This window comes from Tupaia chinensis, unplaced genomic scaffold (genome assembly GCF_000334495.1).
Source record: "Tupaia chinensis unplaced genomic scaffold, TupChi_1.0 Scaffold000047_1, whole genome shotgun sequence".
NCBI classification, from domain to species: Eukaryota; Metazoa; Chordata; class Mammalia; order Scandentia; family Tupaiidae; genus Tupaia; species Tupaia belangeri.
Window position 1 is genome coordinate 6788729 of NW_006159505.1, and position 13319 is coordinate 6802047.

At 42.2% G+C, this 13319-nt stretch overlaps 1 long non-coding RNA gene across 1 annotated transcript in view; it reads right to left on the bottom strand.

Annotated features, from left to right (window-relative positions):
- Positions 1-13319, bottom strand: part of LOC102484374 (uncharacterized) — a 48918-nt gene that overhangs the window by 2419 nt on the left and 33180 nt on the right. The window lies entirely within an intron of this gene.

Genomic DNA, 13319 nt, shown 5'->3' on the forward strand with positions numbered 1-13319 from the left:
AAAGGAGGGAAGGGACGGGATGGGAAGGGAAGGGAAGGGAAAAGAAGGGAAGAGAAGGGAAGGGAAAGGAAGAGAAGTAAGGGAATTCTCTAAAAGTAATACAACACACCAAGAAAAGAAACTACTGAATGCTCCCTTCATGGTCATGGAGCCCTCGCTGTGTTCCTGGCTTCCCTCCTCCATGTTTTATTCCATGCTTTCTCAGCTGAGCCACTCAACTCTTCATTCCTGAGGGATCTGAGTTCTTATAAATGCTTGTTGCCATGCTCTTCCACCAACTTTTACCACCAAATGGGGGTAGGATGAGGAAAGACCCTGGACCACCTAAGCCTTCCCATGTTATGTAGTGACATCCCTATTTCCTCTTGATAGAATCATCCCACACATTACCAAGGCCTTTCATGGCCTGTTAGCTCAATGGCAGAGGAGCCCCAAGTGATCAGGTGGCACTCACACCATCCAACTCAGTGACACCACTATTTTGTTCTTTGGCTAAAGCATGCCTTGGTTAATTACTAAGATCTCCAAACCAGGAGACTAAGGCTTTAACAGGGTCAAGAGACAAACTTCTGGGAACGGCTCCTCAGCTATAATCATAAGAAGTGTTATATATCCAATTCCATGTTGCAGGTCCCCAACCTGTGGATTTTGGTTTGGGGGAAGCAGCATATTCACTGGGTACTTGTGCATGGCCTGTAGGACATCAGGGCAACCTTGTGGTGATGCCTCCCACTGTGGTCCTAAATGATACCTAAGAAGGTCAGTCCACCTTCTCGCAGTGTTAGCTCCCTCTTAGTACCAGAGTCAGTGGAACCCTAGTGAACCCCACGGTATCTTCCTATTGTCTTATCCCTTTGTACATCAGTTCCTTGGCAGAAATGATGATCTGTGGGGATAGGACAGTAAATAAAGCTTTGTAGAACGAAAGTGCTGATTCTGGCGTAAATGTTAACAAGCAGGGAAAGCAAATCCAAAACAAGGATTAAACGCAGTGAGAAAAATCCCCACTCTCTCCATATAGCAGACTAATATCGGTTGACCTGTGAACAGGTAGCTGGCTGGTCTCTTGTGCAGGAAGGCACTATGTTGTCACCCAATTGCACACTGCATCCAGCTGAGCAGTGTCCATGTGAACCACAGTAAAGCTGGGCCCATATGGCTGGGCCCATACACAGCTACACTTTTTCTACCCCTATGTCTTCCACTGGGGAATGTCTTCCACTGGGCAACACTGGGGCATTTAAGGAAGAGGTTGCCTATCTGTTACAGGGGTCCAAGAGTTTTACAAGAACCCAGTTACCCAACCTCACCTAGCAAAGGCTCCAACCACAGGAGCCAGTGGACAAACTGTGCCCAGTTCTGGTCACACATGATGCCCATGGGTAGCTTTGGTCTCTACCTGGGCCTAGAGAGAAGCCAAATACTGCATCTCAAAAGGAGAAGAGTTCTCGCCAAAGTGCTCCCAAATTTCAACAGGCATTGGGATTCTTTTTCATGGCTTGCTACAGGCTTTATCAGCAAGTTGATCAAGACACCACAAGGTGGCTGAGTCTTGTTGCAACAACCACGTGGCTCAGCCTGCCTGAGGCAAAGCCTGGGCCACTTGGGCATCTTTGCTTCCTCTGCTTCCTGCTCAAAGCAGGCAACCTGCTGGGTCACCTGGATATAGATAGAACCAGACACTCAGATGTGTTCTGTTTTCTCAAAAAAAGGGTTCTATGGAGATGACCCAAGATGCTGCAAAATTGTGTATTATCAAAAAACTATGCATGGATTCCATTTTTTTTTTTTTGAGAGAGAGTTTTTTGCTATAGAGCACGTGCGCTCACCAGGAAGACAGAGAGAGACAGAGAGAGAAAAAGAGAGAAATCACCCCTCAGGGGGATGGCCACGCCACAATCTCTTCTCCATTCTCCTCTCAGGATCTTGGGCACCCACGCACACACATCTGGCGTGAGTTTAAGCCACTGGGTCTGGGACTCAAACTGTGGTTGACTACGTGGGAGTCCAGCGACAGAGCCATTATGCCAACTGCTGGTTCCTGGATTCCAAATATTTTGCACCAAAATAAACTCATATTTTCAATTATTTCCATTTAGTCACTAAGTAGCTACTTGCCAGGTATGAAAACGTGTATTGATTTGCTCCTAAAAGAATATCTAGAACTGGGACAGGCAGGTGGCGAGATGAAGGGTCCTTCTGTATGGTGGCAACATGTCTGAGATTTTGTACTCAAGAGAAGAATTTCACAAGAAAGCATGAAATTACATTTCCGGGGTTTACTTCTTTTTTTTTTTTTTTAATCAAAACAACTTACAACTTCCTCTTTTCTACGTCCCCATCAGCAAAATGTCCTGTGGGTTGGGAAAATGGTCAAGGTCTCCATGGACTAAATTATAGCTGAGAAATAAGGCATTTGTGTAATCCCAAGGCACAGCCACACTACTGAGCCTCCCAAGTGAAAGCACACTGTCTCTGTGGTTTTCTGTATGTTGGGATAGAATTTAAAACAGGTAAGCACATTCATGTGTTGCTTAGCAATAGGGATACATTCTAAGAATGCCTCATTGGGTGTCATCCCTGGTGCAGACATCACAGAGTGCATTTACACAAACCTAGATGGGACGGCTTACCCTATACCTAGGATATGTGGTATACCTAGGCTATATGCTTTCTATGCAACCAACCTCATACATGCGGTCCATCTGGGTCTATCATTGACTGGAACGTTGTTATGTGGCACGTGGCTACATGAGGGGCATTCAGAAAGTTTAAAAAAATTATGTATTACCAAAAAACTATCGGGACCAGCAGTTAGCATAATGGCTATGTCGCTGGACTCCCACGTAGTCGACCGCGGTTCGCATCCTGGACCTGGTGGCTTAAACTCACACCGGGTGCGTGTGCATGTGTGCCCAAGATCCCAAGAGGAGAATGGAGGAGAAGGGATTGCGGCATGGCCATCCCCCCTGGGGGGTGATTTCTTGCTTTCTGTCTCTCTGTCTCTCTCTCTCTGTCTGGCGAGCGCACATGTCCTATAGCAAAAACCTCTTAAAAAAAAACAACTATGCATAGATTCCAAATTTTTGCACCAAAATAAGCTCACACTTACATTCAATTATTTCCGTGAAGTTGCTAAGTAGCTACTTGCCAGGTGTGAAAGCCTGTATTGATTTGCTCCTAAAAGAATATCTAGAACAGAGACAGGCAGGTGGCGTGGGGTTTAAGGACGCTGGACTCCCACATGACTGACCACGGTTCAAGTCCTGGACCTGGTGACTTACTTTCTCACTTTCCCTCTCTCTTTCTCTGTCCCTCTCTGGTCAAATTAATATAAAGAAAGAAAGAGAGAGAGAGAGAGAAGAAAGAAAGGAAGGGAGGAAGGGAGGAAGGAAGAAAGAGAAAGGGAGAGAAAGAAAGAAAGAGAGAAAGAAGAAAGAAAGAAGAAAGAGAAAGGAAGAAAGAAAGAAAAGAAAGAAGAAGGAGGGACCAGCAGTTAGCGTAATGGCTATGTCACTGGACTCCCACGTAGTTGACCACGGTTCGAGTCCTGGACTCGGTGGCTTAAACTCATGCCGGGCACATGTGTATGCATTGCCCAAGATCCTAAGAGGACAATGGAGGAGAAGGGATTATGGCGTGGCCATCCTCCCTGGGGGGTGATTTCTTGCTTTCTGTCTCTCTGTCTCTTTCTGTCTGTCTGGCGAGTGCACACACCCTATAGCAAAAACCTCTCCAAAAAAAGAAAAAAAAAAAAAAAGAAGGAAGAAGAAGGAAAGAAAGAAGAAGGAAAGTTAAATAAAAGAATTCTTTAGAAAAAAAAAGAAGAAGAATATCTGGAACTATAGCTGCAATTATGTTATGACCTGATCAAGACACCCTCGCCCCTTATGGAGTGGAGTTGAAAAATCCTGTTTTGGAGTACACAAGTAGAGGAAGAATTCCTGAATCACTGCATACATACAGAGTCATCGTCACTGGCCATCTCTGAATTATTTCCCAAGCTCTTGTTCTGATTTATATACTCACCAGTCGTGAGTGTGTGTTCACAAATGTTTAAATTCTGCCAATCTGATGGTCTTCAACTGAATTACCATATAGTTTTTATTTCTTCTTTATTAACCAGGTTTTATATGTTTATTGGCCCTTTCTGTTTCCTATACTGTGAAATGCCTTTTTGTGTCTTTGCCCATCGTTAGACTGGATCATATACCTTTTTTGATTTATAGGGAGTTTTATGTATTACTGGGAGAAATCATTTGCTGCTTATATGTATGATAAATATCGTCTCTTTATTTGTAGCTTGGCTTTCACTTTCTTTACAGTGACTTCTGGCGAATGGAAATTTTTAATTCATTTGTAAAATATTTTATGAAAATTTTAATGCAGAAGAGAAACAAAGAATAAAACAATTAATATGCATATACCCACTGTGATAGTGAATTTTATGCATCAAGTTGACCATGCCAAGGCACCCAGCTGCTTGGTTAAACACTAGTCTGGATGTTTCTGTTAAGATTTTTTTTTTTTCACTGCAATTTACATTTAAATGTATACTCTAAGGAAAGCAGGTTACCCTTCAGAATTGCTTGAGTCTCATCCAATCAGTGAACAGTCTTAAAGACAGAGGTTTCTTGAAGCAAAAAGAATTTGACCGCAAGACTCAACATGAAGGGGCTACCAGCAGGTGGTGTGGTAGTTAAGGCGCTGGACACTCCCACATGGCCTACCAGGGTTCAAATCCTGAATCTGGTGGCTTACTTCCTCACTTCCTCTCTCTCTCACTCTCACCCTCTGTCTCTCTGGTCAAGCTAAAAAATGAATGAATAAATAAAATAAAATAAGTAATTATTAAAAAAAAAAGAGGCAGTGTTATGTTCAAGGTGCTGGACATTCCCACAGGCTGACCACGGTTCAAGTCCTAGACCTGGTGGCTTGCTTTCTCATTTTCCTTCTCTCTGTGTGTCTGTCTTTCTCTGGTGAAATTAAGATAAACGAATGAATAAATAAAATTAAAAAAATAATTCTTAAAAAAAAAAAAAAAGACTAAACATAGAAACCCTGCCTAAGAGTCCAGCCTATCAGCCTCAGCTGGAGCTCCAGTTTTGCAGCCCTCAACAATCATGCCAGCTAATTCCTTGAAATAAGTGCATGTGTGTGTAAACATATATGTAATATACAACATATACTATGTTGTATTATATATTATATCGGCTGTTCCTCTGGAGAAACCTAATATACTTACCATCTATATTAAAACAAGAGTAAATATTTTGCTTTGTGTGTTCTCTCTCTCTCTCTCTCTAAACATATATACACCCATAGATACACAAAGGGAATTAAAAAGTTCATGGAAAAAATGAAATTAGCATACAACAATAAAAAATGTTGATAGCTAACCATAGTTTTTTCATAATACACATTTTCTATGAATTTTTAAAGACCATTTCATTTACATATATCTATATACATGTTTCATAAAATAATTACAAATTAAACATTTATAATTAAAGTACATTATAAGCATCATGACATATCAAGCATAAATAAATAGTTCAGCAAATGCCACATTCATTTCCAAACACTGAGGACATTCTTCAGCAAAACCACAATCCCATTATCACATCTCGCTAAATTGACACTAATTCCCTAATAGCATTAGAAATATAATCTATATTCAATTTTCCCCATGTCCTCCAAATGGTTTTCATTACTGGTTTATTCAAGCCAAGATCCAGCCAAGCCCCATGTTTTGAGTGTCTCTCTCTAGCTCCTTTTACTAATGTACAGCAGCTCCTCCCCTCCCCCTGTCTTTTCCTCAAATCACCAACTTACACAGGTGCCAGGGACAGTTGCGGGAAAAGTCGAGGCTCTAGATGCCATTTCCTGGGTGGTTGTCTCAAGTACTCCACCCCTCCTCCCATTTTCCCTGTAACTGGAGGTCAGAGCTAAGGGCTTGATGAGATGGGAGCACAACTGCTTCAGACAAGACTCTCTCACAGGTGACACCAGAGGCATCCACTTGCCCCACAGCCGTGAAATCAAGATCTCAGGGACATCCAGATATTTCCATTTGGGATGGTTGATGTTTGTGTCCCTTGCAATATTTGTATGGAATCTTTCATTTTAAAAGAATTTAATTTTTAGTTATTATTTTAATAATAATAAGAGAGAGAGACAGAGAGGGAAAGCGAGAAAGCAAGCTGTCAGGTCCAGGACTCAAACCATGGTCAGCCATGTGGGAGTCCAGTGCCTCAACCACCATGCCACCTGTCAGTCCCTGTATAGAATCTTAATTCTATTGCAAGAATATTAGAAGAAGGAGCCTTTTAGGGGACAATTGGGTCATGAGGCTCTGCTCTCGTGAATTATGTTAAAACCTTATAAAAGAGTCTTCACATCATTCACTGCTTTTCCCCATCTATTCCATGTGAGGATACGGGGTTCTTTCCCTCCAGAGGACCCAGCATGGTTGCCATCTTGGAGGCAGAGAGAGTAGTGCTCACCAGACACCGAACCTGTTTGGGCCTTGATCTAGGACTTCCTAGTCTCCAAAATTGAGAAAATAAATTTCTGATTATAAATGACCCAGTCTGTAATATTTCATTATAGCAGCAGAAATAGACTAAAACACCACTGCAAAGCTATGACTTTTCTTTTCAGCTAGTGACCCATCTGTGGGTGTTATGAGGACATCCAACTCTCCAGCAAAATGGGCCTTGTCCGAATCAAACATTTCACTAGGTGTTGCAAAGTGGCAAGTTTCTGACCATGTTGCATTGAAAATAGCCCCAAGGATCCCACCTCCTGATATTCATGCCCACGAGCCGCCCCTTCCTCTAGAGTGTATGCTGGATTTAATCATTTCCTTCTAACAAATAAAGTGATGAGAGGTCAGTTCCTCCCTTCTTCACTCAGATTACAAGAAGAATGACTGCCATATTTTCTTCATCTCTTGGTTTCTCTACTGGAAGTCAGCTGCCACATTGAGAGCTGCTCTATGGAGAGATGCAGGCCGCCAACAGCCAATGAGGAACTGAGGCTGTCTGTCCACCAACCCACAGATTAGGGGGAATCCCACCCACAGGCACTAAGTGAACTTGGAAGTGGGTTTTCTCCTAATCAAGGCTCCAGATAAGAAGACCACAACCTGGCCATTGAAGGTAGCCCTGTAAGAAATCTTGAGCCAGAGGATTCAGCACAAGCCTATGCTCAGATTTCTACCCCACAGAAGCCATGAGACAAATTTTTCAATGTGTTTGTTTTTAATGCAGTACTGCTTATTTATTTCTTAATGCATTATATACATCACTTTTGGAGATTCACAAAGACAAAACATAGTTGCTACAGCTATAGTTTTTAGTAAGATAATATATTAGTGGGGTTTTTGGTTTTGTTTGGTTTTGGTTTTGGTAGAGGGCACATGTGCTTATGATAGGGAGTGGAGGAGAGAAGAAAAGGACCCCTGTCCATAAGGAATGGTCACACTGCAATCCCTACCCCTCCAACACATATGCACAGGTGCACTGCATGTTTCTCAAACCACAGTGTTCAGGACTCAGATCATATTGTTGGCCACGTGGGATTCTGCTGCCTTAACCACCAGGCCATGGAGTAGCCTAACATAACAAATTAAAAAAAAATTTCAGTACCGAATCTTAACTATGATGAGGATACTATTTATAACCTCTCCAAAAATAATTTTATCTTAAAACTAAAAGAAAAAAAATTATAAAGAAACTAAACTTGTACTTATTTTCAACTTGACCTTTATAGATACATAAGTGATTAAAACATACCAGGGGTAAAGAATGATAACAGAAAGTTCACTGAAAAAATACAAATGACTAATAAATAGAGAAGATGTTCAACCTGACTATAATAAAGAAAACGTAATTGAAAAATGAACTTTTTTTTTATTTTTTTTTTTGAGAAGATTTTGCTATAGGGCATGTGCGCTCATCAGAAAGACAGAGACAGAGACAGAAAGTGAGACATCACTCCCCAGGGGGGATGGCCACGCTGCAATCTCTTTTCCTCCATTCTCCTCTCAGGATCTTGGGCGCACATGCACACGTGCCAGGTGTGAGTTTAAGCTACCGGGTCCAGGACTGGAACCATGGTCAACTACATGGGAGTCCAGTGACATAGCCATTACACCAACTGGTGGTCCAAATGAGCTTGTTTAAAGCTAATGAATTTAGAGCTAATCTGTTACACTGAAATTGATAACCAAGACACTGACCTTGACATTCCTTCTGTGCTTAGTTGGCCCATCTTTGAGAAAACAAGCTCTTTTCTTTTTATTTATTTATTTATTTATTTAATTTTTTTTTTTTTTTTTTTTTTTTTTTTAATTTGACCAGAGAGGGAAAGTGAGAAAGTAAGCCACCAGGTCCAGGACCCAGAACCATGGTCGACCATGTGGGATTGTCCAGCGCCTTAGCCACCATGCCACCTGCTGGTCCCAAGTTCTTTTCTTTTTGTTTTAACTGGTTTTTTGGTTTTTGTTTTTGAGTTTTTGCTATATGGCTCATGCACTCGCCAGAAAAACAGAGAGAGACAGACAGAAAGTGAGAAATCACCCCCCAGGGGGGATGGCCACGTCGTAATCCCTTCTCCTCCATTCTCCTCTCGGGATCTTGGGCGCGCACACACACGCACCCCATGTGAGTTTAAGCCACCAGGTCCGGGACTCGAACCGTGGTCGGCTATGTGGGAGTTCAGCAACATAGCCATTACGCTAACTGCTGGTCCCACAAGTTCTTTTCTTTATCAACTCTAACTATCAACTTGAAATCTGAGACATTATTAATCTTTTTAAGTCGGTTTTGTCTACTTTTATTTTTTGAGTAATGTTTTCATTTTATTGAAGTTTTCAAACTTCATGGCCTACACTTTGTTTTGTACTTTATCTTGAAGCAATTCTAGATGTACAAGAAGTTGCAAAGAAATACACAGGAAGCCTCTGTGAACACTTCACCCATTCTTCCCCAGTGCTGACATCTTGCAATGATATCAACACTTGGAATTCAGGAATTGACACTAGTACAATTCATAGGGTTGATTCAGATTTCACCAGTTATACATGCATCCATTTGTGCATGTGTGTGTGTGTGTGTGTGTGTGTGTGTGTGTGCGCGCGCGCGTGCGTGTGTGTTCCTACACAATGTGTAGCCTCAAGTCATTACCACTGCAATAAAGAATCAGCTTCCCCATCACCATGGGCTCCCTTTTGCTACTCGTTTCTAGCCATACCTACCCACTGTCGACGAAAAATAACCAACTCTGTAAAACTAATAATTAATGCAGTTTATTTCAAAGCAGAACGAGAGACCTAGGGCAGAGAAGAGGCAAAACAGGCCTTTCTCTCAGGATGATCAGGTACAAGGCTTCCTTTTATTTGCTTAAGAGAGTGAGAGACAGAGTTTGGAATTTAGTGAAAAGTTTTTCCATTGGTCTGGCCCAAGAAGGCAGGACATGGGGGTGGGGGTGGGGGTGAGGGGTTGTAATTATAGGTGGATTTTACAGCTTTTAGCGTGGTGATTAGAAAAGGAAGCTTGCTGAGATCAGAAAGGAATGTACTGTAACAGCGGTAAGGAGGCTCAATACACATCACAAAGATACTCCAATACTATGCCAGGGGCGGGATGGAGGAAGAATCCTGTTACCCATGGGCCAAAATAGTCTGTGGACATCTGTGGGCTTGATTCCCCCTAGGCCCTCTGGAAAGGACCTTGGAAAAGTAGGAAAAAGCAGTCAGACTTCTGTCCACATCACTTTCTCACAGTCCACACCCCTGACATCCAATGATCTGTTCTCCACTTTCACACTTGATTCATTTCAATAATGTTACAGGAAGGATCTTCAAAAAGTTCATGAACAATGAATATTATTTTTAAAAAATTAGGGCCAGCTGGTGATATGGTGGTTAAAACAGCTGAATGCCAGCCTCATGGCCAACTATATAGTCTGAGTCCTAGACCCAGCAGCCTGAAAAAACATGCTAGGCATCTGTGTGTGTATTCCCAAAATCTTGAAAGGAGGGTGAAATGGAGAAGGGATTGTGGCATGACATTCCCTATGGGGGATTCTTTTTCACTTTTTTCTCTCTCTTTCTCTCTCCCGTACACATGCATACATGCATGCAAAAACTTAAAAACTGGCAAAAATAAAACCTAAAAAAAAAGGAGAAAGAAGAAAAAAATTTTAATTAAAAAAAACTTTGCACGGATTTCAACTTTATTTTTTTTAATATATAGTAAAGTGGGTAATTTATTAAAAGAGTGGGGGGGGGAGAGAGCTCCCAAGAAGAGAGGGATCCCAGAAAATGGGTTGCCAAGGAAGAACTATGGCAAGGGATTTTTATTTGGATTAGGAAGGTATTTGTCCAGACTTGTAGACTCTGTATGCATTCCCCTTCTGGTGGTGAGGGATACATGCTGGATGGGTTCAATTACTCTAATTTTGGAGTGGGTACCAATGTCAGGAGATTCTTTGTCTAGAAGCTTTGGGTCATAAAAACCATTATCTTATCTTCTTCCTGGAAGGTGGTGGGGCCTGGAAAAAGTCTTTGTTTTAGGTCTAGGTCATGCTGCCTAGGTCAATTACCAAGCCACCACTGCCTCCATCTCAAAACTTAGCCATTTTGTGATTCCATTTTGGGCCCATACCCTAACAATATTTTTAGGGTCCCTAACTCCTACCTCATTCCCTCCTCTGCAGAGGAATCCCTAACTGCTGTTAGGGGCACAAGGTATTAGGCCGGAGGCCTGGGCAGCTTGGATGTGGGGGTGGGACGCCACGCCCTAGTCAGCTGATACAACCCGGATCTAGTCTGTCATCAGACCTGTGCTGCACGCAAATCTAACCTGGACGTAGCACATGTGCTCTACTCTGCACATGCACTTTGTTCTGCACATGGTGCTCTACTTTGCACACGGGACTCTACTCTGCACACGTCACCAGACATTACGAGGCCCGCTAGTTTGCTCTCCCCCTAAACCTTTACCATACATAGACTGTTTCTAGCTCTAAGACATTCCCCCTCCCTATACCCTTATAAAAATCGCTAAACTCCACCCCAGTGTGTGACTTTTCTGGCCCATCTCCCTCCCTCTCTCCCCCTTTCTGTTGGACCAGCACCAGCGAACCCCGCTCAGTAGCACTCCCAATAAAGGCTCTACATTTCTATTTTCTCGCGTGGTTGGCCCATTCCTTACACAAAAGTCAAAGACTGTTCTGATTTCTTCCTAATGGAGGGCAGCAGTTAAGGATCCTCTACCAGAGGTCTACCTAGAGGCCATGCTAGAAGTCATGATGGGTGTTCACTGGAGACTTTGTCCCAACCACCATCCATCAAGCTACAAATGGTGTTTGGGACAAAGTCTCCAGTGAACACCCATCATGACTTCTAGGTAGCTTGATGGATTCTAAAAGAGAAGAGCAGTTCATTTCAATAATGATAAAATAGACAAAGAAATAGCTATTATAGGGCTTAAAGTTAATATCCAGAATTGTGACTGACAGCGTATTAGTACAACCAGCTCTAGAACAGTTATAAATGAAACTTTAATTTTGTCAAGTTTTTTAACTCTGTGACTCTTCCAATATGACTGAAACCTTCAACAGCATGCTGTAAACTTGCAGTTTCTGTCCATTTTCTTTACTTTAGCCATTTTCCTAAAGACAAAAACTTCACCATACAAAATACTTTCTATGTTAAAACCTTTCCTTTTAACCTTTTTTACTAAAACTATATTTTTACCACTGTAACCTTCCTTTTATGGCATCTTTTTTGCTTACTATTATTTTCCCTTGTTTCTTTCTCTTATGATTGTATTTTAGAAACAACAGATTTAGACAGAAATTATATTTAAAATTAATTATTAATTATTTTAAAAAACTTAATTCTTATTTGTCACTATAAGGGTTATCTGAGGTTTATCCAGGGAGCTTGCCAGATGTCCAAGGGGAGCCATTTTGGTCTCGGGCCCCATTAGTCCACAATTTCAGAGGCCAGCATGGACTCAGAAGTCCCAAACTCTGTTTGGAACTCAGAATATCCCTGTCACCAGTGACCAACTCCACACTGGGGACAAGGCCCCAGTGGGGAACATGAGGATGCCAGTCATGGGCAATGTCCAGTGTCCAGGCTGCCCACACTGGAAATAGTCTCTATGGAGGGGAGGCAGAGGCTCTGATCTGTTTTTTTCCTGATCCTGCCCACGGGGGAAGTTTTCAACCTTCAGATTACAGAGTGACTCTTGGGTTCTCTTTAAGTGAAAGTTAAATCAAAGATGAAGGTGAATTGCCAATTTGTTAAAACACTTTCTTGAGTTATCTGAGATTTTTCTTAGATCCGTTCTTATCTGTGAGAGATAGTACAAAAGAGAACCTAAGCTCCAGTAGAACCTTTAACAGCTGAGTATGGCCAGGAGGGCAGAGCCCAGTTTGCAGCTTTTACAAAGCATTGGCCTTGTTGACTCTACAAAAGCTCTAGGTGAAGAATGCAATTGTAATTTAAACTTGCATTTTATGGTTAAACCTTCTGATTATCTAACTTGTATTTGGGGTAAGGCCTAGATCTATCCCACTCTGAAAATGCAGCCAAGGGGGGAGTCCAAAGGGGAAGAAGTTCAACTGAAGAGAGAATAGGAGTGCCGTCAGGCAGGGAAGGAGAAGCTAGCCAGGAGCTCCAGCCTAAACTTATCCCACTCTGTGCCTTGAGAGTCCCACTCTACCAGGTTCCTGGACAGGAGGTTCCTTTGCTTTTGTCCCCAGTACAGAGGTCCATCCAAAGCCAGTTCTGGTATCTTCACTCTAGGACTGCCTGAGTGTCTGATCTATGTGGAGATAGCTGACCAGTCTGAATTGATTTTTTACTGCTTGGTAAGCAAATGTGTCAAGGAGGAAACTGGGGCATTTTAGCCTGGAGGGTAGATGGGCTGAAACAAGATTTTTCTAGGTTAAGAAAGTGGAGGCACAGGTTGAGGGTGTCCTTCTATTAATAAGGACAATAGGAAAGATCTATCTGACATTTAGTGCATATAACAAGATCGTCACAGAGAGCCCAAAGGTTTGAATGTAAGGGATTTCAACATCTTCCATGAGTGTCTGTCCAATGTGCTAGGTGGTTTGGGGCAAATGTTCTCATTCATTGTCCCATCTATTCTAAGGGTGATTTTATTTTTTTTTTTGAGAGAGATTTTTGCTATAGGGCACGTGTGCTCACCAGAAAGACAGAGACAGAGAGATAGAAAGCGAGAAATCACCCCCCAGGGGGGATGGCCACACCGCAATCCCTTCTCCTCCATTCT